Below are 20776 nucleotides of genomic sequence, written 5' to 3'. Positions count from 1 at the left end.
GGTGATCGAGCAGGCCGAGGGACGTGTTGACCCTGTAGAGCATAACAGCGTTCACATCGGGATCCCAAAATCGGATTTTGTAAACCAATTTCCCAGAACCGCTTTTGGGTGGTCATGTAAACACTTCAAAATCGATTTTGGAAATCCGCTTCTGGTTGCAGGTTTTTCAACTCCGCAATCGATTTTCGCACCTATTACAAACGCAACCGTTTTTGAAGCGTCTTCGACTTTGGTAGTCCTGTCTTCCTCAGTTGCGTGTAATACTACGGTATATTGATAATTTCTACTTTTTGGACTGTCTGACTGCAACTGAATGAAAGACAATTTTCGTGCCATACGCGTTTCGCTTTTGTTCTCTGCAAGGCATCTTCAGCGGCAGGTTGCGTGGACGATTTTCTACATGTTACGTTTCTGTTCCATTTTTGGTGCCATTCCTCTTCTTATAATTGCGACTTGGGGTTTCTTTTTTCCACATTTCTCAGCACTAGGAACTGAACACTTGTTTTCATGCTCAACTGCGCTGTCATCAGCGCCCATACAAAGTCCCATTTTTACACAGTCCAATTGTTTTCACAGTTCAATCGAGCCACTGTCAAGATAAGCAGCTGCTGAAGCACCACTTCGGAAATGCTAGACTTACCAGCCGCCATTTCCCTACAGCCTAGCCCTCCCGATCCCCTCATCTTATTCCGTGTGACTTCTGACTCTGGGGCTATCTGAAAGATGATGTGTTCAGTGTTCCGATTGCAAACTTAGCTGCATTGAAGGCGCGCATTGCGCAACACTTTCTGAACGTGAGCCCGGAAACACTTCGATCAGTTGTGGAACATCCTGTTTCTCGATTTCAACTTGTTGCATAAAACGGTAGACAGTATAAAATGGTTCAAACGGTTCTGAGCACTATGGGACTTAACTGCTGTGGTCATCAGTCCCCTAGAACTTAGAACTACTTAAACCAAACTAACCTAAGGACATCACACACATCCATGCCCGAGGCAGGATTCGAACCTGCGTCCGTAGCGGTCACGCGGCCCCAGACTGTAGCTCCTAGAACCGCACGGCCACTCCGGCCGGCTGGACCGCATACTGAACATGTTTTGCGCCAGTCACACGGAAATTAATCATCCGATTTGATTTTGAGTGATGCTTTTTATGCTGTTTCTTCCCTCAGGACAATTAAAAGCCGGCCGGGTGTGGCCGAACGGTTCTAGGCGCTACAGTCTGGAACCGCGCGACCGCTACGGTCGCAGGTTTGAATCCTGCCTCAGGCTTGGATGTGTGTGATGTCCTTAGGTTAGTTAGGTTTAAGTAGTTCTAAGTTCTAGGGGACTGATGACCTTAGAAGTTAAGTCCCATAGTACTCACAGCCATTTGAACCATTTTTGAACAATTAAAAACCGATGTGATGCCACAGCGGCCAGGATTTGATGGTAAGTGACACTGTATTTTATTGAGGAAACAGGAAGGTGCCCAACACCATTGTCCTGAAGTTCTTCCTCTTAATAATACTCTTGTTCGCCAGGAAAACTGTGATCACTAGCTATTGCAAAGTTGTCTTTTTGATCTATTTTTTGATATACAACACTGACATGTTCCTCTGTTTGCCGACTATGAACTTCACCAAACATAGGTTCGTCAAAATTGATATACATTTGCGCTACAGGCTTCTAAGAAAAGAGGTACGTAGTTCACGAGGCGCGGTCTTAGAGACCCCAGCACGAGTCAATAAAACGTGACAGTACCAAACAAAGAAGGCTATAATGCAACCAAAAAAAAAAAAAAAAAAAAAAAAAAAAAAAAAAAAAAAAGCATCTGACAGTGGGAGATTTAAGGAGGATAGTTGCAGTGTAGGGCCACTCCGCCAGGAATTATCTTGGAGAGCGAATTCGAAAATCCTCGCGCAGTGAGTTAAGTGATAATAATATTAGCTACGTTCTTGTTCAGATACAGATTCAGGTGACACAGAAGGCTGTAGTTCTTTCATATCAGTAAATGAGTAGATATTAACTTCAAATGAAAATATTCTTCTCGTTGATAACAATGAAAATTTAAACGAAGGAGTGTTTACACTGAGCTGATAACAACAATATTGAACAAAAACAATGTACCACTCAAATTGTGACAGCGTATTTGAACTAAAAGTAATCTCTAATTACGGGTAGATGTGCAACACGCAAGCCAAGATTCTGTCGTTATATCAGGACCGCGTCTCAGAAACAAAAGAACAGAAAGAAACAGAAGAAAAGAAAATGTTCTCGAAGTGAAACTTAAGTAAAACCGAAGAAGATTACAATGCCTCGAGCGTGAACAGCGTTATAGATCTCCTGAGGGAAATAGTGTTCAGAGCCGGTAAGAAAGACGTTGAAAACGCGGTATGTCTGCTGAGGAGCCTCACCCGAAATGTGGAGGCGGCGTTGCCTGCGGTTGTCGAACGTGCAGGGCGCGGTCGTCTGTCTGCAAGCAGTGGCTCACGTCGGTACCAACGATACCTGTCGCTTGGGTTCTGAGGCCGTCCTCAGTTCATACAGGCGGCTGGCGGAGATGGTGAAAGCTGCTGGCTTCGCACGCGGAGCGCAAGCAGAGCTCGCAGTTCGCGGCATTGGTCTCAGAGTTGATCGCGACCCTTTGGTTGGGAGCCGAGTGGAGGTTCTCGACCAAAGTCTTCCCGAACTAACAGAGTGAAATTCTTCTTTATTCTGGGAAGAAAATAATCTTCAGTTCTACACATAACCGAGAGCGACTGAAGGATGCATCACAAAGAATCCAAACCGTCTATAGGGAAACGCTGGGCATAATTGCCGAACTGAGTAGCATCACCTAATTTATGAAAGAGCAGTATATCAGAATTTGAAAGTCTTGCTTCCACTTCGAAGTATTCCTGTTTGTATTTTGACATCAATGGATTACCAATGCGTTCATCCACTACTTCAGCTCTATTCATGGAAGTTTCAGGTTCAAAAAATGGTTCAAATGGCTCTGACCACTATGGGACCTAACATCTGTGGTCATCAGTCCCCTAGAACTTAGAACTACTTAAACCTAACTAACCTAAGGACATCACACACATCCATGCCCGAGGCAGGATTCGAACCTGCGACTGTAGAGGTCACGCGGCTCCAGAGTGAAGCGCCTAGAACCGCACAGCCACACAGGCCGGCAAGCTTCAGGTTGCGAATTAGTCGAACGTTTCGTAGAACCTAAAAAAAGTCTATCGATTTACATTCATTTCTCAAGTTTTTTTAATGTAAGATATGCACTCTGAGACAACACTGTTATAAAACTGTGCGTCATTGGCTTTTTCTGAAGAATGTTGAAAGGCAGTTCAATTTTTAAAAATACTTTGAAAAACGGAGGGAAGAAGAACGAAGTCAAAGTCTGGAAGACTACACTCCTGGAAATTGAAATAAGAACACCGTGAATTCATTGTCCCAGGAAGGGGAAACTTTATTGACACATTCCTGGGGTCAGATGCATCACTTGATCACACTGACAGAACCACAGGCACATAGACACAGGCAACAGAGCATGCACAATGTCGGCACTAGTACAGTGTATATCCACCTTTCGCAGCAATGCAGGCTGCTATTCTCCCATGGAGACGATCGTAGAGATGCTGGATGTAGTCCTGTGGAACGGCTTGCCATGCCATTTCCACCTGGCGCCTCAGTTGGACCAGCGTTCGTGCTGGACGTGCAGACCGCGTGAGACGACGCTTCATCCAGTCCCAAACATGCTCAATGGGGGACAGATCCGGAGATCTTGCTGGCCAGGGTAGTTGACTTACACCTTCTAGAGCACGTTGGGTGGCACGGGATACATGCGGACGTGCATTGTCCTGTTGGAACAGCAAGTTCCCTTGCCGGTCTAGGAATGGTAGAACGATGGGTTCGATGACGGTTTGGATGTACCGTGCACTATTCAGTGTCCCCTCGACGATCACCAGTGGTGTACGGCCAGTGTAGGAGATCGCTCCCCACACCATGATGCCGGGTGTTGGGCCCTGTGTGCCTCGGTCGTATGCAGTCCTGATTGTGGCGCTCACCTGCACGGCGCCAAACACGCATACGACCATCATTGGCACCAAGGCAGAAGCGACTCTCATCGCTGAAGACGACACGTCTCCATTCGTCCCTCCATTCACGCCTGTCGCGACACCACTGGAGGCGGGCTGCACGATGTTGGGGCGTGAGCGGAAGACGGCCTAACGGTGTGCGGGACCGTAGCCCAGCTTCATGGAGACGGTTGCGAATGGTTCTCGCCGATACCCCAGGAGCAACAGTGTCCCTAATTTGCTGGGAAGTGGCGGTGCGGTCCCCTACGGCACTGCGTAGGATCCTACGGTCTTGGCGTGCATCCGTGCGTCGCTGCGGTCCGGTCCCAGGTCGACGGGCACGTGCACCTTCCGCCGACCACTGGCGACAACATCGATGTACTGTGGAGACCTCACGCCCCACGTGTTGAGCAATTCGGCGGTACGTCCACCCGGCGTCCCGCATGCCCACTATACGCCCTTGCTCAAAGTCCGTCAACTGCACATACGGTTCACGTCCACGCTGTCGCGGCATGCTACCAGTGTTAAAGACTGCGATGGAGCTCCGTATGCCACGGCAAACTGGCTGACACTGACGGCGGCGGTGCACAAATGCTGTGCAGCTAGCGCCATTCGACGGCCAACACCGCGGTTCCTGGTGTGTCCGCTGTGCCGTGCGTGTGATCATTGCTTGTACAGCCCTCTCGCAGTGTCCGGAGCAAGTATGGTGGGTCTGACACACCGGTGTCAATGTGTTCTTTTTTCCATTTCCAGGAGTGTATTTTTGAAATCCAAATATTTCTCTTGTAGTCGTTGCACTAGAGTCTGAGCTGTCAGTTACTTCATTTAAAACCTCATTTAGGAGCGGAACAGTTTTCGTGAATGGCAGATAATATTCTGGCGTTACAGTTCCACCTCGTTTCACTGCTGGAAGGAATGCGTTTACCAACAATACTGTCGACAACTGCTGTGCGTTTGGAAGGCCGATGGAAGAATGCAGGAATACCCTGAAGTATGGATACAAAAATCTTTAGATACTTCAATTACACAAGAACAGCTCTGCTGCAAAACTAAATTTAAATGATATGCAAAATACTGAGTAAAGAGAGCTGTGGTGGGGAGGGAGGGGGGCACTTTCACGGACCTTAGTTTGCAGGCCATTTAATTCTCCTGACCAGAACGAAGCACTATCATAAGTTTGGAACGCCAGTTCGTTCTCCATATCATTATTCCGAAATATGCCACTTAGCACTGTGAATAGAGCAGCAGCATTTCTAGCCTTGCTAACATCCTGAAAAAAAAATTGTCGAATGTCGTCGTTGAAGTTCACTAGTCTCACAACACTAGAGCAATAAGACTTGTTTGAAACCCTGTTCCTTCGTCCTCAATGCAGGCATAAAATGTGGTTCTATCCAAACTTGAATGTATATATTCACAAATCTTCTCATGTATACATTCAATCAGTTCGTTCCATATAGTTTTTGAAAATCCCTGGAAGTAGCCCATTGTCTTTCAGTTTCCTTTCAAATCTTCGTTGCTGTTCAGCGGAAGTTTAAAAATGGCTCTGAAATGTCAGGGATTCGTTGTATCTTCTCTCTCGTCATGACCTCTGAAAGCTAGCTCCTGCTTACATAATAGACTTATGACTTCAATTAGAACTTTCATGATGTCCCTGTTAACTTTAACTTAATTGCTGTGTCTGAGTTTCATCAGTTTGCGATGTTTATTGAGTAGCTCTGAAATACCAAACACTTGTGTGCATAGTTCTTTATATGAAATAAAACTCCTTAGATGGTCTTTACAAGAAGCACACTGTGCTGGGCATGTTCTTCAGAAAGTCGAAGTCCTCAGTGGATCATGCAATTTTTCTAGTGTTTAGGAGCAAACATGACGAGCAGAATAATTTCCTTTTGAAGGGATACCACAGAACTACTTGTGCTGCACATACTATGAACTTTGGAATGCACATGTTTTGAACTTGTATTTTTGAAGGCGATGTAATGCCGTTGTCGTGCGCCCTTTCTTCAAAATTTAATGTCATCCAGCTTCACATCGCCTTGAAAACGAAAGCTCATGCAAGGAAGTAATGATGTCCTCACTCGAAAGTGTTGCATCAGTCCTTGTAAAAGGTTGGGCTTCATCCATATTCACTGCACGCAAGACAATTAACGGAAAAGAAACCTGCAAAAGCGGTAACATTGCTGCTGGCCTCCGGTGCCACTGAAGCGCACGGAAACACGGCTACGGCAGCCTACCCACCTCTTCTGTCCCTAGTAGTGACGTCAGGTAACTACGGCTCGTGGTCTTGCGGTAGCATTCTCGCTTCCCGCGCAGGGGGTCCCGGGTTCGATTTTCTCTGCCTCGACATGACTGGGTGTTCTGTGTCTTTCGTCATCATTTAATCCTCATTCACTCGCAAGTCGCGAGGGGTCTCCCGGCCACCAATGCCATACGCTCATTATCATTACGGTAACCGAGCGTTTGCGGGCGGCCTGGTGTGTACTTGGCCTTCTCACCATATGCTTTGCGTCTCCGGTTGCTACATAGGTTAGGGTTAAGCTTTCGCGCTTTGACTTGCTCTCTAGTGCAGGCGGTTTAGAAGAAATAACACAAGCTAACATCTTTCGCTCAAAGCGCATAAGGACTTATTGTAAAAATAATTATTGCTGCTACTACTACTACTACAGAAAAGTGAGGAGGTCCGGCCTCTCTTGCCTCCTCTGATCATCCGCCACTGCCATTTACTGCTTACATTTGTACCTAACGAAACAGTTCGTGATGGGAGGGACACTCTGTGATCCTCATATGTAATCACTGTAATGAACCTAAGGAAACAGAGATTGCTGCATAATAGGTATAAAACAATACATAGTGAGACAGAGAGATTCTCAATGAAACACGTTTGGCTGTCAAAAGGGCAAAGCCTAAAGCTTCCACTGACTATTGTAGTATAGCTAACATTAACAAAACATTTCTCACAAAATTCGAAGAAATTCTGGTAAAGGCAGCTAGTGGTACCAAAGTTAGACCTATAGATGAGACAGGAACTGAAAATGAGGGAGCAAAGCAAAAGCATAAATGTTTTCACATGTTTCCTAACACAGGAAAACAAAGGAGTATTGCTCCAATTTAATTCTTGTACCAATGCAAAAATGAGTGAAATAGCTATGAAATTCATTAGCGTTGAGAACTGAACAAAGCTCCAGTGCCCGATGGCATCCCTATCAGATTCTGTACCGAACTGACGCCAGGTCTAGCTCTTCCTACTAACCATAATATACTGAAGATCCCTTAAACAAAAAAAAAACTGTGCCCAGTGATTAGAAGAACGCACAAGTCACATTCACCTATAAGGACAGCAGAAGTGATCCACAAAACTACCGTCCGATATGAAACTTCCTGGCAGATTAAAACTGTGTGCCCGACCGAGACTCGAACTCGGGACCTTTGCCTTTCGCGGGCAAGTGCTCTACCATCTGAGCTACCGATGCACGAATCTCGCCCGGTCCTTACAGTTCACTTCTGCCAGTATCTCGTCTCCTACCTTCCAAACTTTACAGAAGCTCTCCTGCGAACCTTGCAGAACTAGCACTCAGCGCACACTCTGCTGCAGAGTGAAAATCTCATCCTGGAAACATCCCCCAGGCTGTGGCTAAGCCATGTCTCCGCTGTATCCTTTCTTTCAGGAGTGCTAGTTCTGCAAGGTTCGCAGGAGAGCTTCTGTAAAGTTTGGAAGGTAGGAGACGAGATACTGGCAGAAGTGAAGCTGTGAGGACCGGGCGAGAGTCGTGCTTCAGTAGCTCAGATGATGCCGGCACGGTAGCTCAGTGTGTTCGGTCAGAGGGTTAGCTGCCCTCTGTAATAAAAAAAAAAAAAAAAAAAAAAAAAAAAAAACTGAGTTAATCGATCAACAACGAACTCAAACGGATGTCTTAAGACGTCCGCCCCGAGCAGATGCACCGAACGAAACCGAACAAAATCAGATAGGGAAAAATAAATAAATTAAAAAAAAGATGGTAGACCACTTGCCCGCGAAAGGCAAAGGTCCCGAGTTCGAGTCTCGGTCGGGCACACAGTTTAATCTGCCAGGAAGTTTCATATCAGCGCACACTCCGCTGCACAGTGAAAATCTCATACCGTCCGATATCCTTACCATCCATTTGTTGTAAAATCTTAAAACATATTCTGAGCTCAAATGTAATGAGGTATCTCGAACAGAACGATCTCCTCCATGTCACCTGGCATAGATTCTAAACACATTGACCATGTGACAGTGAATTCTTGCTTTTCTCACATGATATCCTGAAAGCCATTGAGTAAGGCAATCAGGTATAAGCAGTGTTTCTTGACTTCCACAGGGCATTTTTCTCAGTACCACACATTTGCTTATTATTGAAAGTATGATCGTATGGAGTATCTGAGATTATTTGACTGCATTGAAAATTTATTGGTGGGGAGGACACAGCCTGTTTTGTTGGGTAGAGTGTCGGATATAAAAGTGACTAGAAGGAAGTGTGATATATTAATAAGCTTGTGGACAATATTAATAGTAACCTCAGACTTTTAACAGGTGAAACAGTTATCTGAAACGAAGTACTGTCTGAAAAGACGTACAGATGTATTCAGTCATATCTCGGCAGCATTTCAAAGTGGCGTACATAGTCGTACCTTTCTTTATATATCAAGAAACGTAAAACTTTGCATTTCACAGAAGATAAACGTATTATCCTGTGACTTCAGTAGCAATGAGTCGTAGTTGTAATTGGTCAACTCATACAAATACCTGGGTGTAACAATATGTAGGGATCTGAAATGGAAGGATCATATTGGCTCAGTCATAGCTAAAGCAAGTGGCAGACTGCGGATCATTGGTAGGATGCCAGGAATACGCAATCAGCTACAAAAGAGCCAGCAAACAAAATACTCATGTGGCCATCATTGCCCAGGTGCGGAGGACCCGTATGAAATAGGTCTGATGGGATGTTTGATCCAGCGGAGAGTGTCTTAGAGATGCTGAAAGAACTGAATTGTCTGATGCTTGAAGTCATATGGGAACTATCTTGTGATAGCCTACTTAAAAATTTTCTAGAGCCAAGTAAGTGATGAATCTAGAAACACAATATAATATTGCTCCCCTATGGATCATGAAGACATCATTAGAGTACTACTGTGGAAAGAGGTGTTTTAGGTACTCATTCTTCTCGTGCGCCACATTAGAACGGTACGGGGAAAAGCCCTAGTAACTAGCACAATATGAAGTACCCTCTTACACACATTTCTTAGTGGTTTGAAGAGCCCAGATGTTAACCAAGGTTGTTTCGGTTACACTGCAAAAGTTTCGCTGGGAAAGCCATTCACATCCTCCACAGAGCTCCGATCTCTCCCCAGACGAGTTCCGTATTTTTCGAGTCCCGATGAAAGATGGTTCAAATGGCTCTGAGCACTATGGGACTCAACTGCTGAGGTCACAAGTCCCCTAGAACTTAGAACTACTTAAACCTAACTAACCTAAGGACAACACACACACATCCATGCCCGAGGCAGGATTCGAACCTGCGACCGTAGCGGTCGCGCGGTTCCAGACTGTAGCGCCAGAACCGCTCGGCCACCAGCGGCCGGCTCCCGATGAAAGACATTCGTGGCTGTCAACCTTCTTCGGATGAAGAGGTGCACACCTAGGTACAATTATCTCTTCGTAGGCAAACGCTAACATTTTTCCATGAAAGCACTGACCATCTAACTTTACAGAGGGATAAATGTATTACCGTTCGGTTTCATTTGACTGCCCCTTATACTAAACCAGCAACGATGAAAGTGGAATTAGTGAAAGTATACAAGATACTAGTGTTATCCAGTTTGTCTGTTTCTTAATGAACAACGAAGAAGTGGTAACAAAGTGGCGGAATTATTGGAGCTAATGTGAAGGACAGTTAATGTTAAGTTCCTTTGACAACATTTTATGCATCACGGGAGAGGAACCTTAGTGAAACATCAAAATTTGGCCACAAGATACGAAAGTAGTATGGGAATTTTTCTAACTACAGGGCAGAGTCAGACTACGTGATCAAAGGAACAAAGACAAGTCGAGCGTATCATGTGAAACTTGATTAAGGTGGAAGGTGAATACTAAATTAAGGGAATTTTTTTGTTGGCACACTGCCATTCACAATTTGTTTCATTTGCCATTATTATTGAAGTACCGTATTCTCCGAGGCTAAATCCAGAGGTCCGAGGATTTTTTACTTAACTATAGCCTTTTTTTTGCTTCTGGCAGTGACTTTTGAAGGTGAAGTTGCAGCGTGATTCAGAATCCATGTTGAATACCTATATTTGGCTAGCTTAAGTTACTTCGAAGGTCAGAGGAGGGCATGGGCATGCCGTCTCCTATAGCAATATTACTAGTAAAAGTACTACGGAGCTCAAATCGATCCTCGTCTTGTAGCGGAGTTACAAATCATTCTCGGTTAGGTGTGGCTAGTATTTACAGGCTCTGAGGCGGAGCCGCCCCAAAATATTTTCAAACAAACTTTTCAATAACATACTAGAGAATTAAAATTATTAGAACGCATATTTCCCACACGGATTTAATTACTGCCGGGCGACGCATTTGGAACTGTTGATATGTGATATCAAGGGATGTTTTCCACCTGGGGGTGGCTAGTCATACGACTGCGCCATGAAATGCCGTTTAGGCTACGGTCACAGTGGCTCCGATATAGGTGGATTCCGCCGACGGGCGATCTTATCAAATCAGTACGCCACTACGTGTGCGGTCACACTATAGCCGACCTTGTCTCCCAAACGTACAGACTTCAGACGACAATCGGTGAAATTAAAATCATTTTGTTTTCTTAGGTCAAATCGACTGACGTTCTCGCACACGAAATATGGAGTGTGAGAAACTGATAAATTTAGTCCAAGGAGGATTGAGTTTGTGGCATCCTGAGGATTAAAATATCATAATCGGGATATAATTTGCAATCTATGGACTGAAATCGCAGGTTTATTCGAAACCTGAAACAGGCAGGCAAAATCTTTATTAGAAATTATAGGTGTAGGTTTCTTTCTTTCTTTCTTTCGGACTCTGTCCCCCTTCATCGCAGGGTCGGCCTTGTTATTACGCATTTGGCAGTGTTAGATACAGAGGGTGGCTGGATGCCCTTCCTGCCACCACCCCAAACCCCTCCTCCCCCCCCCCCCCTTGGATGTAAGAAGTGTACCCCATCTGTCTGCGTCTAGTGTAAGCCATGAAAGTGTGCAAGTTTTCAAATGTCTGCGAATCGTTTAACTGAGGCGGAACGTGGGGACCAGCCCGGTATTCACCTAGTGGAATGTGGAAAACCGCCTAAAAACTACATCCAGGCTGGCCAGCATACCGACCCTTGTCGTTAATCCGCTGGGCGGACTCGATCCGGGGCCGGCGTGCCTGCCCGAGTCCAGGAAGCAGTTCATTAGCGCTCTCGGTTATCCTGGCGGGTAAAATTTTAGGCGTATGTTACAACCTAAAAAATATTTCGTTCATATGAAATGGATACAGTATCTTATAGGTACTGTGCTGCATCTTTCTGAGGTAGGTTGTCTTCAAATTATTGTTACTGCTTACTGGCGTTCTGAAGTGATTTGCAAATTTCGTGTACTGTATGTATTTTCACTTTTAAGTGTTATAGGTTATCACAGTAACTTATGCTACTCTTTATTCTTGTCATTAACTCGTTTGCTAAATTAATTCACGTACATCTGCACAACTTTAAACAAATACAGCGAAACAGAGTGTTTATAACTTGCTTTTCACGGTCATCACCAATTATCTCAAGTATGTAACAGAAGGTTTCTTCCGTCATCTCATACATTCGTAATAAAACTTGTCTTGTTATTCCGATAACTAAGGACAAAGTGTACAGTACTCGCACGTTCTTTACGAGACACGGAAACTCACTCACATACATTCGGCGTCTCTTTAAATAGTCGCTATGCAGCGCTCGTATCCAAGCATAGAGGCGTCGTGGTGTCCACCCCACCCTAAGAGGTTAAAATCTAACCTACTTTATACATCGACTATATTCTAACCTAACCTAACCTCCTTTGACCTTGCCAAAAACTGACGAAGGAGACCGGACGCACTATGACTACGCTATCGGACGATGTTATCGGGAGACCAATGACAACGATGTCTTGACGACTGTTGTCGTTGCCACTGTGTTAGCAGCCATAGGGGTGTGTAGCAGAGGACGGAGGGGCGTGGTTCCTTCGGACTACAGCTGTTATGGGCGACCCAAGGCTCTGGTGTTTCAGCCTATGGGTGTCCTACCAACCTGCACACGATTTTCACGTTCGACTGCTTAAAGCAAAAGGGAACTTAGAGCTGCTGAAAATTCGCGCTATCGAATCTCTACCTCTGTGTATCTCGATTGTGTTTAATTACGTCATTTATTGACGTTTAACATTAGTTTTATGGCGTTTTAGACAGTTTTTTTGTACCTGCCGTTGGCTATTCTATTCACCGTTGGAATAAGTTTGTAACCTTCTCGCCAGAGTGCACTAGACTACGGTAACATACGTATCACCATCTAGCGAGAGTTTCACGAATGTTTAGAGGAAAAAGCGCGCGAAATAAACCCCATGAGCGGAATATGTCCGGTTAACATAAGTTTCTTTGCTTACTGACTGTGAGTAACGAGTGTTACCAGCAAATTTCTTTTTGTCAGTGTATTACGCATGGGTTTAGTGAGTTTTACGTTCTTGCGAATAACAGCAGCGTACCACGAGTTTGAAAAAAACACAACATGAATGCAGTGTGCAATTTATCTGGTAAAATTTTGGAACATGCGGTTAGGATTAAAGTAAAGAAATTTGGCGCGCCCTGACCTGATGTAAACGTTAATTAACAACAACCACCGTGTAAATCCAGCAAGAGTATACACGCAGTTTTAACAGAGCGATGGACAATGCAGCTGAGTGGTTCTCTGCCCTTTATCATTTAAAATGCGTATTTTTGTAATTCACAACTGTAAATAAGACAAATTACCATGGTAGTTGTTTGGGTTGCTCATGTCAGCCAATCACAGTACGAGATTCGTGACGTCATGGAAACATCACTGTTTCGTCTCGCTAACTTATAAACGCAGCGGTTTGAGCACACACACACCACTAAACGTTTGAAGTTTAGAAATGAAAATACCAAAAACATTAACAAGCTAACGTACACCGCATTAAAGATCTCTCTAAAACAAAATTTTTTAATACGATGTGTTGTAATAAACTGTCGGTAAATGTGTCGTTGATGGATAAATACGCTATCTATAGATTTCATCTTGGAGTTAGCTGTTGATATTATTTAGCAGCTGATTACGAAATGGAAGAGGAGATAAAGTATGTAAATGCTTGGCTAGAGAGTGATATTGTACACCCTCACCCCTCCCCCCACGCCTGACATCTTGGTTATGGTGACAGACTGACTCTGTAGCGTAGTCCGAGGTCTAGTTTAGCTCCGATCGATAATTATCGCAGTCTATCTCAGTACTGAAACCACGAGCTGTGCCTGCATCTCGGCTTATTACTTCATGCCGGCAGGTTGCATCTAACAGGTCGGATTCACCCACCTTCATCTATGTTTGGTTTAATTTATACTCGTTTGTTTATATAGGATAATACTTACTATATCCTATATAAACACACAATACCTGTTCCCGGTCAGCAACGCTTATATGAGCTACTAACAACGTATCGTCACTAAGTTCATTCTGTATTTCACCCCGTAAATGTCATTAAATACAGGCTACATAGCATCTTTGTAACGCATTAATAAATTATATACTCATTTCCTAAGGGATATGTGAAGTCTCGTCATCAGTTATTTAAAATAATTTTTTTTTCTGAAAATGTGATCGTCTGCTGTAGCAGCGCTACAAACCTGTAGTGTTTCAAATTGGAACTACATGAAGCGCTTGTCGTCTAACCGTCAGAGGGCTCGCATGTAGCGTCTGCGGAAGCGCTTCTGTGCTGTTGCCATGGAGATTTCAGTTATACTTTCGGGAGTCAAACGATGTATACAAGTGTACTACTGAGTACTTGCGGAATATAAAATAAGAACAGAGATATCATAGACAACACCCCTTTTGTGCAAGTGACATTCTTAAATGCGGACAATACTAAATATGGATAAATCGAACTGTCTTGGGGAAATTACAGGGAAATATTAATAAATAAAGTGTATTTTACCGTCACCTTGTTAAATGATAATATACGTAAAATGATTCATAATCACAATTATGTAAGCTTATTACCAACATGCAGCTACGTAATTAATGTTGATATTGTGTCACAATGGTAAAGAGCGTAGTTAAACCACGAAGGCTCCTGAGTTCGATCCCACGACCATTCTTGTATTATTTTTATCTTTTGCATATTTATTTATTTCACTTCTGGCAATGTTTTTTTGATGTGAAAAATACCGAGCTGCACGGTGGTTCCGAGTCCACATGATTAGGCACACCTATAACTGACCGGTTAAATCAGGAAGGTAATGGCATACCAACTCCAACAAGACCAAGGCTAGTAAGGCACTGTGGTGTTCAATCCAGTTTTTGGATTCATGACGGCTTTACTTACAAAAATGTACAAAAATAAAATCGCTAACATTAATTCTAAATTCTCACTTGAAAAGCTCTCCATTCGTTATGATACGACGACATAGATGCTGATAATATTCACATAATTCTGTGCTACGGATGCATCTTCCACTTTCCAGCAGAATGTAGCTACCCTGTTCCGAAATTTCCTTACAGAGTAAAACTGTGTGCCAAATTTAACTAAAACTTTCTAGCGTACCTCGCTGACTAACTGGAAGAGCGTTATTCGCAAAATTAAAACTGCAAGGACTGATCGTTTGTTATGCCTGTTTTACTTCAGTCACTCATGTATAATTCGAATATCAAATACGTTGCTCAGTCCTTTAAACTTTGTGTCTTGTAATAAACATGTGCCCAAAGATTTCTGAATACATTCTTTCCATGTGGGAATGTTAACTTCAGTCGGGAAGAAGGTAGAAGACCCGGCCTCCGTAAACAGGTGGAAAACAGTAACGAATAAAAACTGCATTAAAGAAGTAAAAAAAAAAGTGACACTTTAGCGCAACAAAACAATACGCAAAAATTGAATACAGCGAATTAAGTAATAACGCCATCTGACAAAAATTTGGGGCAAAGAAAGTTTGCGTCATCAGGACCTTGTGTGACGTCATGACGTGTCCACGTTGTATCGGAGACGACAGAGGCCGCCTACCGACTTTTGTGGTCGTTCGAGACGCTCAAATTCGGTAGCCATTCTTGCAGTCGAATTAAAGGAACAGCTCACATTGGCCCGTGTTAAACTCGACGCAAGTAGGGCATTACCTCCAGAAATGATTCAGTTGCTATAGATTGAAATGTCTTAACGCTACAGCATAATTCGACAGATATCTTCATTTCTCAGCCACTCCTTGAAGAACTGCATCAGTGTGCGTGGAGTTGTCATACTACCGGTAATTTATTTGTAAGGATTATTGAATCTGACCTTCAAACACATTTTCGAAATTTTCCATTTCACCAGGTAGAACGGCACGTGCCAGTCTGACATATTTGCTGTGAGACGTCAGGGATGTCATTAGTCACATTACAATGACAAAATTAACTTTTCATTTTGTTTCTGTGTACATGATGGTTACAGTGTTTTTGCTGAAAATAGGTGACCAAAGAGCTTTTTTCTCAAACCTGTTTCAAGTGACTGAACTGAGCCGAAAATATTTGCAAACGGGTCTCCAAATCAGTAAAACGCAAATTTTTGGTAACGTTCCTCACCACAGCTTTAAAAACAGCGGGTATGACTAATAACAATGTACGTAAGCAAAGTAGTCTGCCCTGACACAGGAAAAATAACGAGCTGCGCTTAGATGTAGAAGGTCACAGCACGCCACATATTGTTTTTCCAAGTAGTTTAATATCTTAGTACCATTTTACTCGAAAGTAAACATATATAGAATTCTTCAATCCAGTATTTATCGTCGTTTGGGCACTTCAATAAAAGGACGGTACAAGTTTTGAAATGTGTTGCAAGTAAGTTTCAGTAGAGTAATGTTAACATAACTTCCTCAGCTTTTCCGAATTTCGTTGTTAAACCATGGTAGATCTTTTCGGTCTTTAATCCACTTACTCGGCACGTACTTCTCCAGAGCATTTAAACAGTCCATTTAAACTTTGCCCATAATTCCTCTTCGTTCATAATACTGGGACAAAATTATATTAATTCAGTGCCTAAGTGGGAGCTTAACAACTGTCTATCTACTCTTCTAGCCTTCTTGATAGATTTATTAACTTTAGTAACCATAGGCGCTATAATGACATCATGAACACTAATCTCCATCTCTATACTGATGCGATCGATAAGGTCTGGCCTGTTTGTAGCTACAATATCTAAGACATTTCCATTGCGTACGAGCTGCCGGGCCGCCTGCAGAAGACAGTTTTCACAAAATGGGTTAAAAGTACTTCACAAGACTTCCCGTCTACAACTCTTGCACTGAATCCATAGACGTCCCAGTCTATGAAGAGGTAACTGTAAATAAAATTAATTATTTTGTATAACGAAAACTTATGTTAAAGTGACACGTTCCACATCATTACGAAATGTCGTAATCATGATCTATGGAACAAGGATTAATGTATGTATGTATGTATGTATTCGGTATACCCTTTTAAAGTGGACTACAACTAATATTGCATGATCTGGTTATTTCCACGCTACTGACCGAAAACTTTCTTTGAATGACTCAGTCACAGCAGAATTCGGTGGCCGGTAGAAACATTCAACAATTAACTTGATTTCACCTAGACCTGTTATACGTGAACAGTCAAAATCGACCTCAATAGAGACAATTTTGTCAACTGCAATGAACACTTCTCCTATGGTGTCTACCCTGTATTATGAATGTACGTTCCATGAATCGCTAAATATCTCAGAGCTTTCTACTTTGGGTTTCAGCCAAGAATAATTTCAATGCGAGTAATTTCCTGCAGGGCTCTAAATTCGAAAACTGTGTTACGAATACTTCGGCAGTTTACTAATAAAATGTTGACAGTCGAAGTGTCTTTAACCTGAACGCGATCACATTTCACTATCTGTGTGTCGCCTGGCGAGTGTTCGTCAGAGTACCCAAAACTATCGCCTAGGCTATAAAAATACCACGTGCTCTCCACAAGTACTCTGCTATCCGAGTAGTTGCTTCCTTTGTCCAGTGCACCCCTGACCAATCTAGAGGAGTCCTAAAATTCCCCCTCCGATAATGCAGGTCCAGAAATCTGCGGCCGAGACCGAAGACGAAGGCTTTGGTCGAGAACCTCCACTCGGCTCCCAACCAAAGGGTCGCGATCAACTCTGAGACCAAAGCCGCGAACTGCGAGCTCTGCTTTCACCCCGCGTGCAAGACCAGCAGCTTTCACCATCTCCGCCAGCCTGTATGAACTGAGGACGGCCTCAGAACCCAAGTGACAGGTATCGTTGGTACCGACGTGAGCCACTGCTTGCAGACAGACGACCACACCCTGCACGTTCGACAACCGCAGGCAATGCCGCCTCCACATTTCGGATGAGGCTCCTCAGCAGACATACAGAGTTTTCAATGTCTTTCTTACCGGCTCTGAACACTATTTCCCTCAGGTGATCTATAACGCTGCAAAAGCGGGAGGTCCCAATACCTAGGACACCCCTGTCCCCATAATGCCTACTTGGACCTTGCTGAAGGAATGGCCACCAGTCCACTCACAAAGCGGATAGTCGAGGCCAGAGGTCTTCACATTGGCCCTCCGCCTCAAGTGACGCGACTGCCTTTCTACCCACCACTCATCCTACTGTGAGGGCAGATATTGCCCCTCACACTGGAAGGGATCCAACGAGTGGCGTTCGAATATGAAATCTGTAGATTCAGGAGGGCTGTACTGAGCGCCATGCAGGATCTCAACATGGCTAGCATCGTAGAGCACAGCGAGATTGTTCGCTTGGCCCTTCAGGATTGTACAGTCACGTAAGGTAAGTCGAGTTACGAAATGGTATTGTTTGCAACAAGACAAGTATCGGCAAAGACTGTGCGACGACGCCTAGAGTATCACAGTCTGTCACCATGGCGACCATTGTTGTGTCTTTCCTTGACATGGCAGCAACGAGCGGGAACTGACTGTGGTGCAAACAATGAAAATACTGGACACAAGGGCAACGTGCCCTCTTTTCAGACGAGTCGCAATTCTGCATACGGTAACACAATGGATGTATTCATGGGTGGAGGCTTCAAGGAGAACAAACATTATCAGACTGCATTGTCATCATCATATAGGTCCAGCATCTTGCTTGATAATAGTCACCCCATATCTATGATGGAGTACCATTTCAAAGAAGCTGCATATAATTATTCAGTCAGGTCTCGGTTAGATTTCGAAGTCGTGCAAAGATTGGAAATTTGATTTAAATGATCAGAAATGTAAAGCTGTGAACTTCACAAAACAAAAAAAACCGGTATCCTATGGCTATAATGTCAATGAGTCACAGTTGGAATCGCCTAACTCATACAAATAGCTGGATGTAACGCTTTGTAGCGATGTGGAATGGAATGATCGCACAGGCTCAGTCGTGGGCAAATCATGTGGTGAAGTTACATGAGTGAACCTGTTGCAGTGTACCTTTCGTAAGGGTAAGCAACCACGGCTGTTGGGCCGGCCCTGTCTGGAGTCCGTGCATTTGTACGGAAGTAGAAAAGGTGCTATTCTGTGGAGGTTACGGCACTGTATTGATTTCATCTTGGCACCAAGATGGGTGGAGAGCGAGACTGGTACAGTCATTTAAGTTGTACTTCGGAGCACGATTGATCATGGTGAGCACCTATCCTTAGATACTGATAGAATGCAAGTATCAGTCTTGTTGGCGCCAGACATCTTTTGGTGGTTCCTGTTTGAGTAGTCATATTAAGTGGTCGTTAATGGTGTTGATTTGGATGTTTTAAGGCTTTTAAGTGTTTTTAAATTTTAAGCTCGAAGTGTTTAAACTTGGTGGGCCTTTGCAGTTGTCAAGTGAGTTACTGTTACCTAAATCTAATCTGCAGTTTGTGGTACATCGCAAATTTGATTTCTGTTGCACGATCATAAACATGAAATATTCATTGATTTAATCGATCTTGTTGCTGTCTTGCTGGTGTTATTTAAAGTTTATTAAGATTTTGAAGTTTCTTTCATTTTTAAACTACTTTTAAAGTTACCTCGCGCACGGTGTGGGTTTGGTGTAAGTGTTTTATATATGTTTGGATGATAAAGCACAGTTTAATCTGTTTTAGATAACCAGCTGGTTACCGTTTCCAATGGTATTTGCCTGTGGGCGGCCCCTGTTGGCGTCACCTTGGGTCTGGGGTATGTTGCGTCCGTTTGCAAGAAGAGAAATATGTTGTTGTTGTGGCCTTCAGTCCTGAGACTGGTTTGATGCATCTCTCCATGCTACTCTATCCTATGCAAGCTTCTTCATCTCCCAGTACGTACTGCAGCCTACATCCCTCTGAATCTGCTTAGTGTATTCATCTCTTGGTCTCCCTCTACGATTTTGACCCTCCACGCTGCCTTCCAATACTAAATTGGTGATCCCTTGATACCTCAGAACATGGCCAGCCGGGGTCGCCGAGCGGTTCTAGGCCCTACAGTCTGGAACCGCGCGACCACTACGGTCGCAGGTTCGAATCCTGCCTCGGGCATGGATGTGTGTGATGTCCTTAGGTTAGTTAGGTTTAAGTAGTTCTAAGTTCTAGGGGACTGATGACCTTAGAAGTTAAGTCCCGTAGTGCTCAGAGCCATTTGAACCTCAGAGCATGTCCTACCAACCGATCAGTTCTTCTAGTCAAGTTGTGCCACAAACCCCTCTTCTCCCCAATCCTATTCAATATCTCCTCATTAGTTATGTGATCTACCCATCTGATCTTCAGCATTCAGAAATATATGAATTTGAAATTTAATTCTTAGATACATGTGATCGTGGACTGATTATTAATTGTAAAACTGAAGTGATATCAGGTGTTGCCCAGGGAAGCGTCCTGGGACCTCTGCTGTTCCTGATCTATATAAATGACCTGGGTGACAATCTGAGCAGTTCTCTTAGGTTGTTCGTAGATGATGCTGTAATTTACCGTCTAATAAGGTCATCCGAAGACCAGTATCAGTTGCAAAGCGATTTAGAAAAGATTGCTGTATGGTGCGGCAGGTGGCAGTTGACGCTAAATAACGAAAAGTGTGAGGTGATCCACGTGAGTTCCAAAAGAAATCCGTTGGAATTCGATTACTCGATAAATAGTACAATTCTCAAGGCTGTCAATTCAACTAAGTACCTGGGTGTTCAAAATTACGAACAACTTCAGTTGGAAAGACCACATAGATAATATTGTGGGGAAGGCGAGCCAAAGGGTGCGTTTCATTGGCAGGACACTTAGAAGATGCAACAAGTCCACTAAAGAGACAGCTTACACTACACTCGTTCGTCCTCTGTTAGAATATTGCTGCGCGGTGTGGGATTGACGGAGGACATCGAAAGGGTGCAAAAAAGGGCAGCTCGTTTTGTATTATCACGTAATAGGCGAGAGAGTGTGGCAGATATGATGGGATGGAAGTCATTAAAGCAAAGACGTTTTCCGTCGCGGCGAGATCTATTTACGAAATTTCAGTCACCTACTTTCTCTTCCGAATGCGAAAA

General features: G+C 43.7%; 1 protein-coding gene across 1 annotated transcript in view; it reads right to left on the bottom strand.

Moving 5' to 3' along the window:
* Positions 1–20776, bottom strand: part of LOC126248649 (KN motif and ankyrin repeat domain-containing protein 3) — a 395607-nt gene that overhangs the window by 68875 nt on the left and 305956 nt on the right. The gene's annotated exons all lie outside the window — the stretch shown is intronic.

This window comes from Schistocerca nitens, chromosome 3 (genome assembly GCF_023898315.1).
Source record: "Schistocerca nitens isolate TAMUIC-IGC-003100 chromosome 3, iqSchNite1.1, whole genome shotgun sequence".
Taxonomy (NCBI): domain Eukaryota; kingdom Metazoa; phylum Arthropoda; class Insecta; order Orthoptera; family Acrididae; genus Schistocerca; species Schistocerca nitens.
This window is presented reverse-complemented; position numbering and strand designations above follow the sequence as displayed.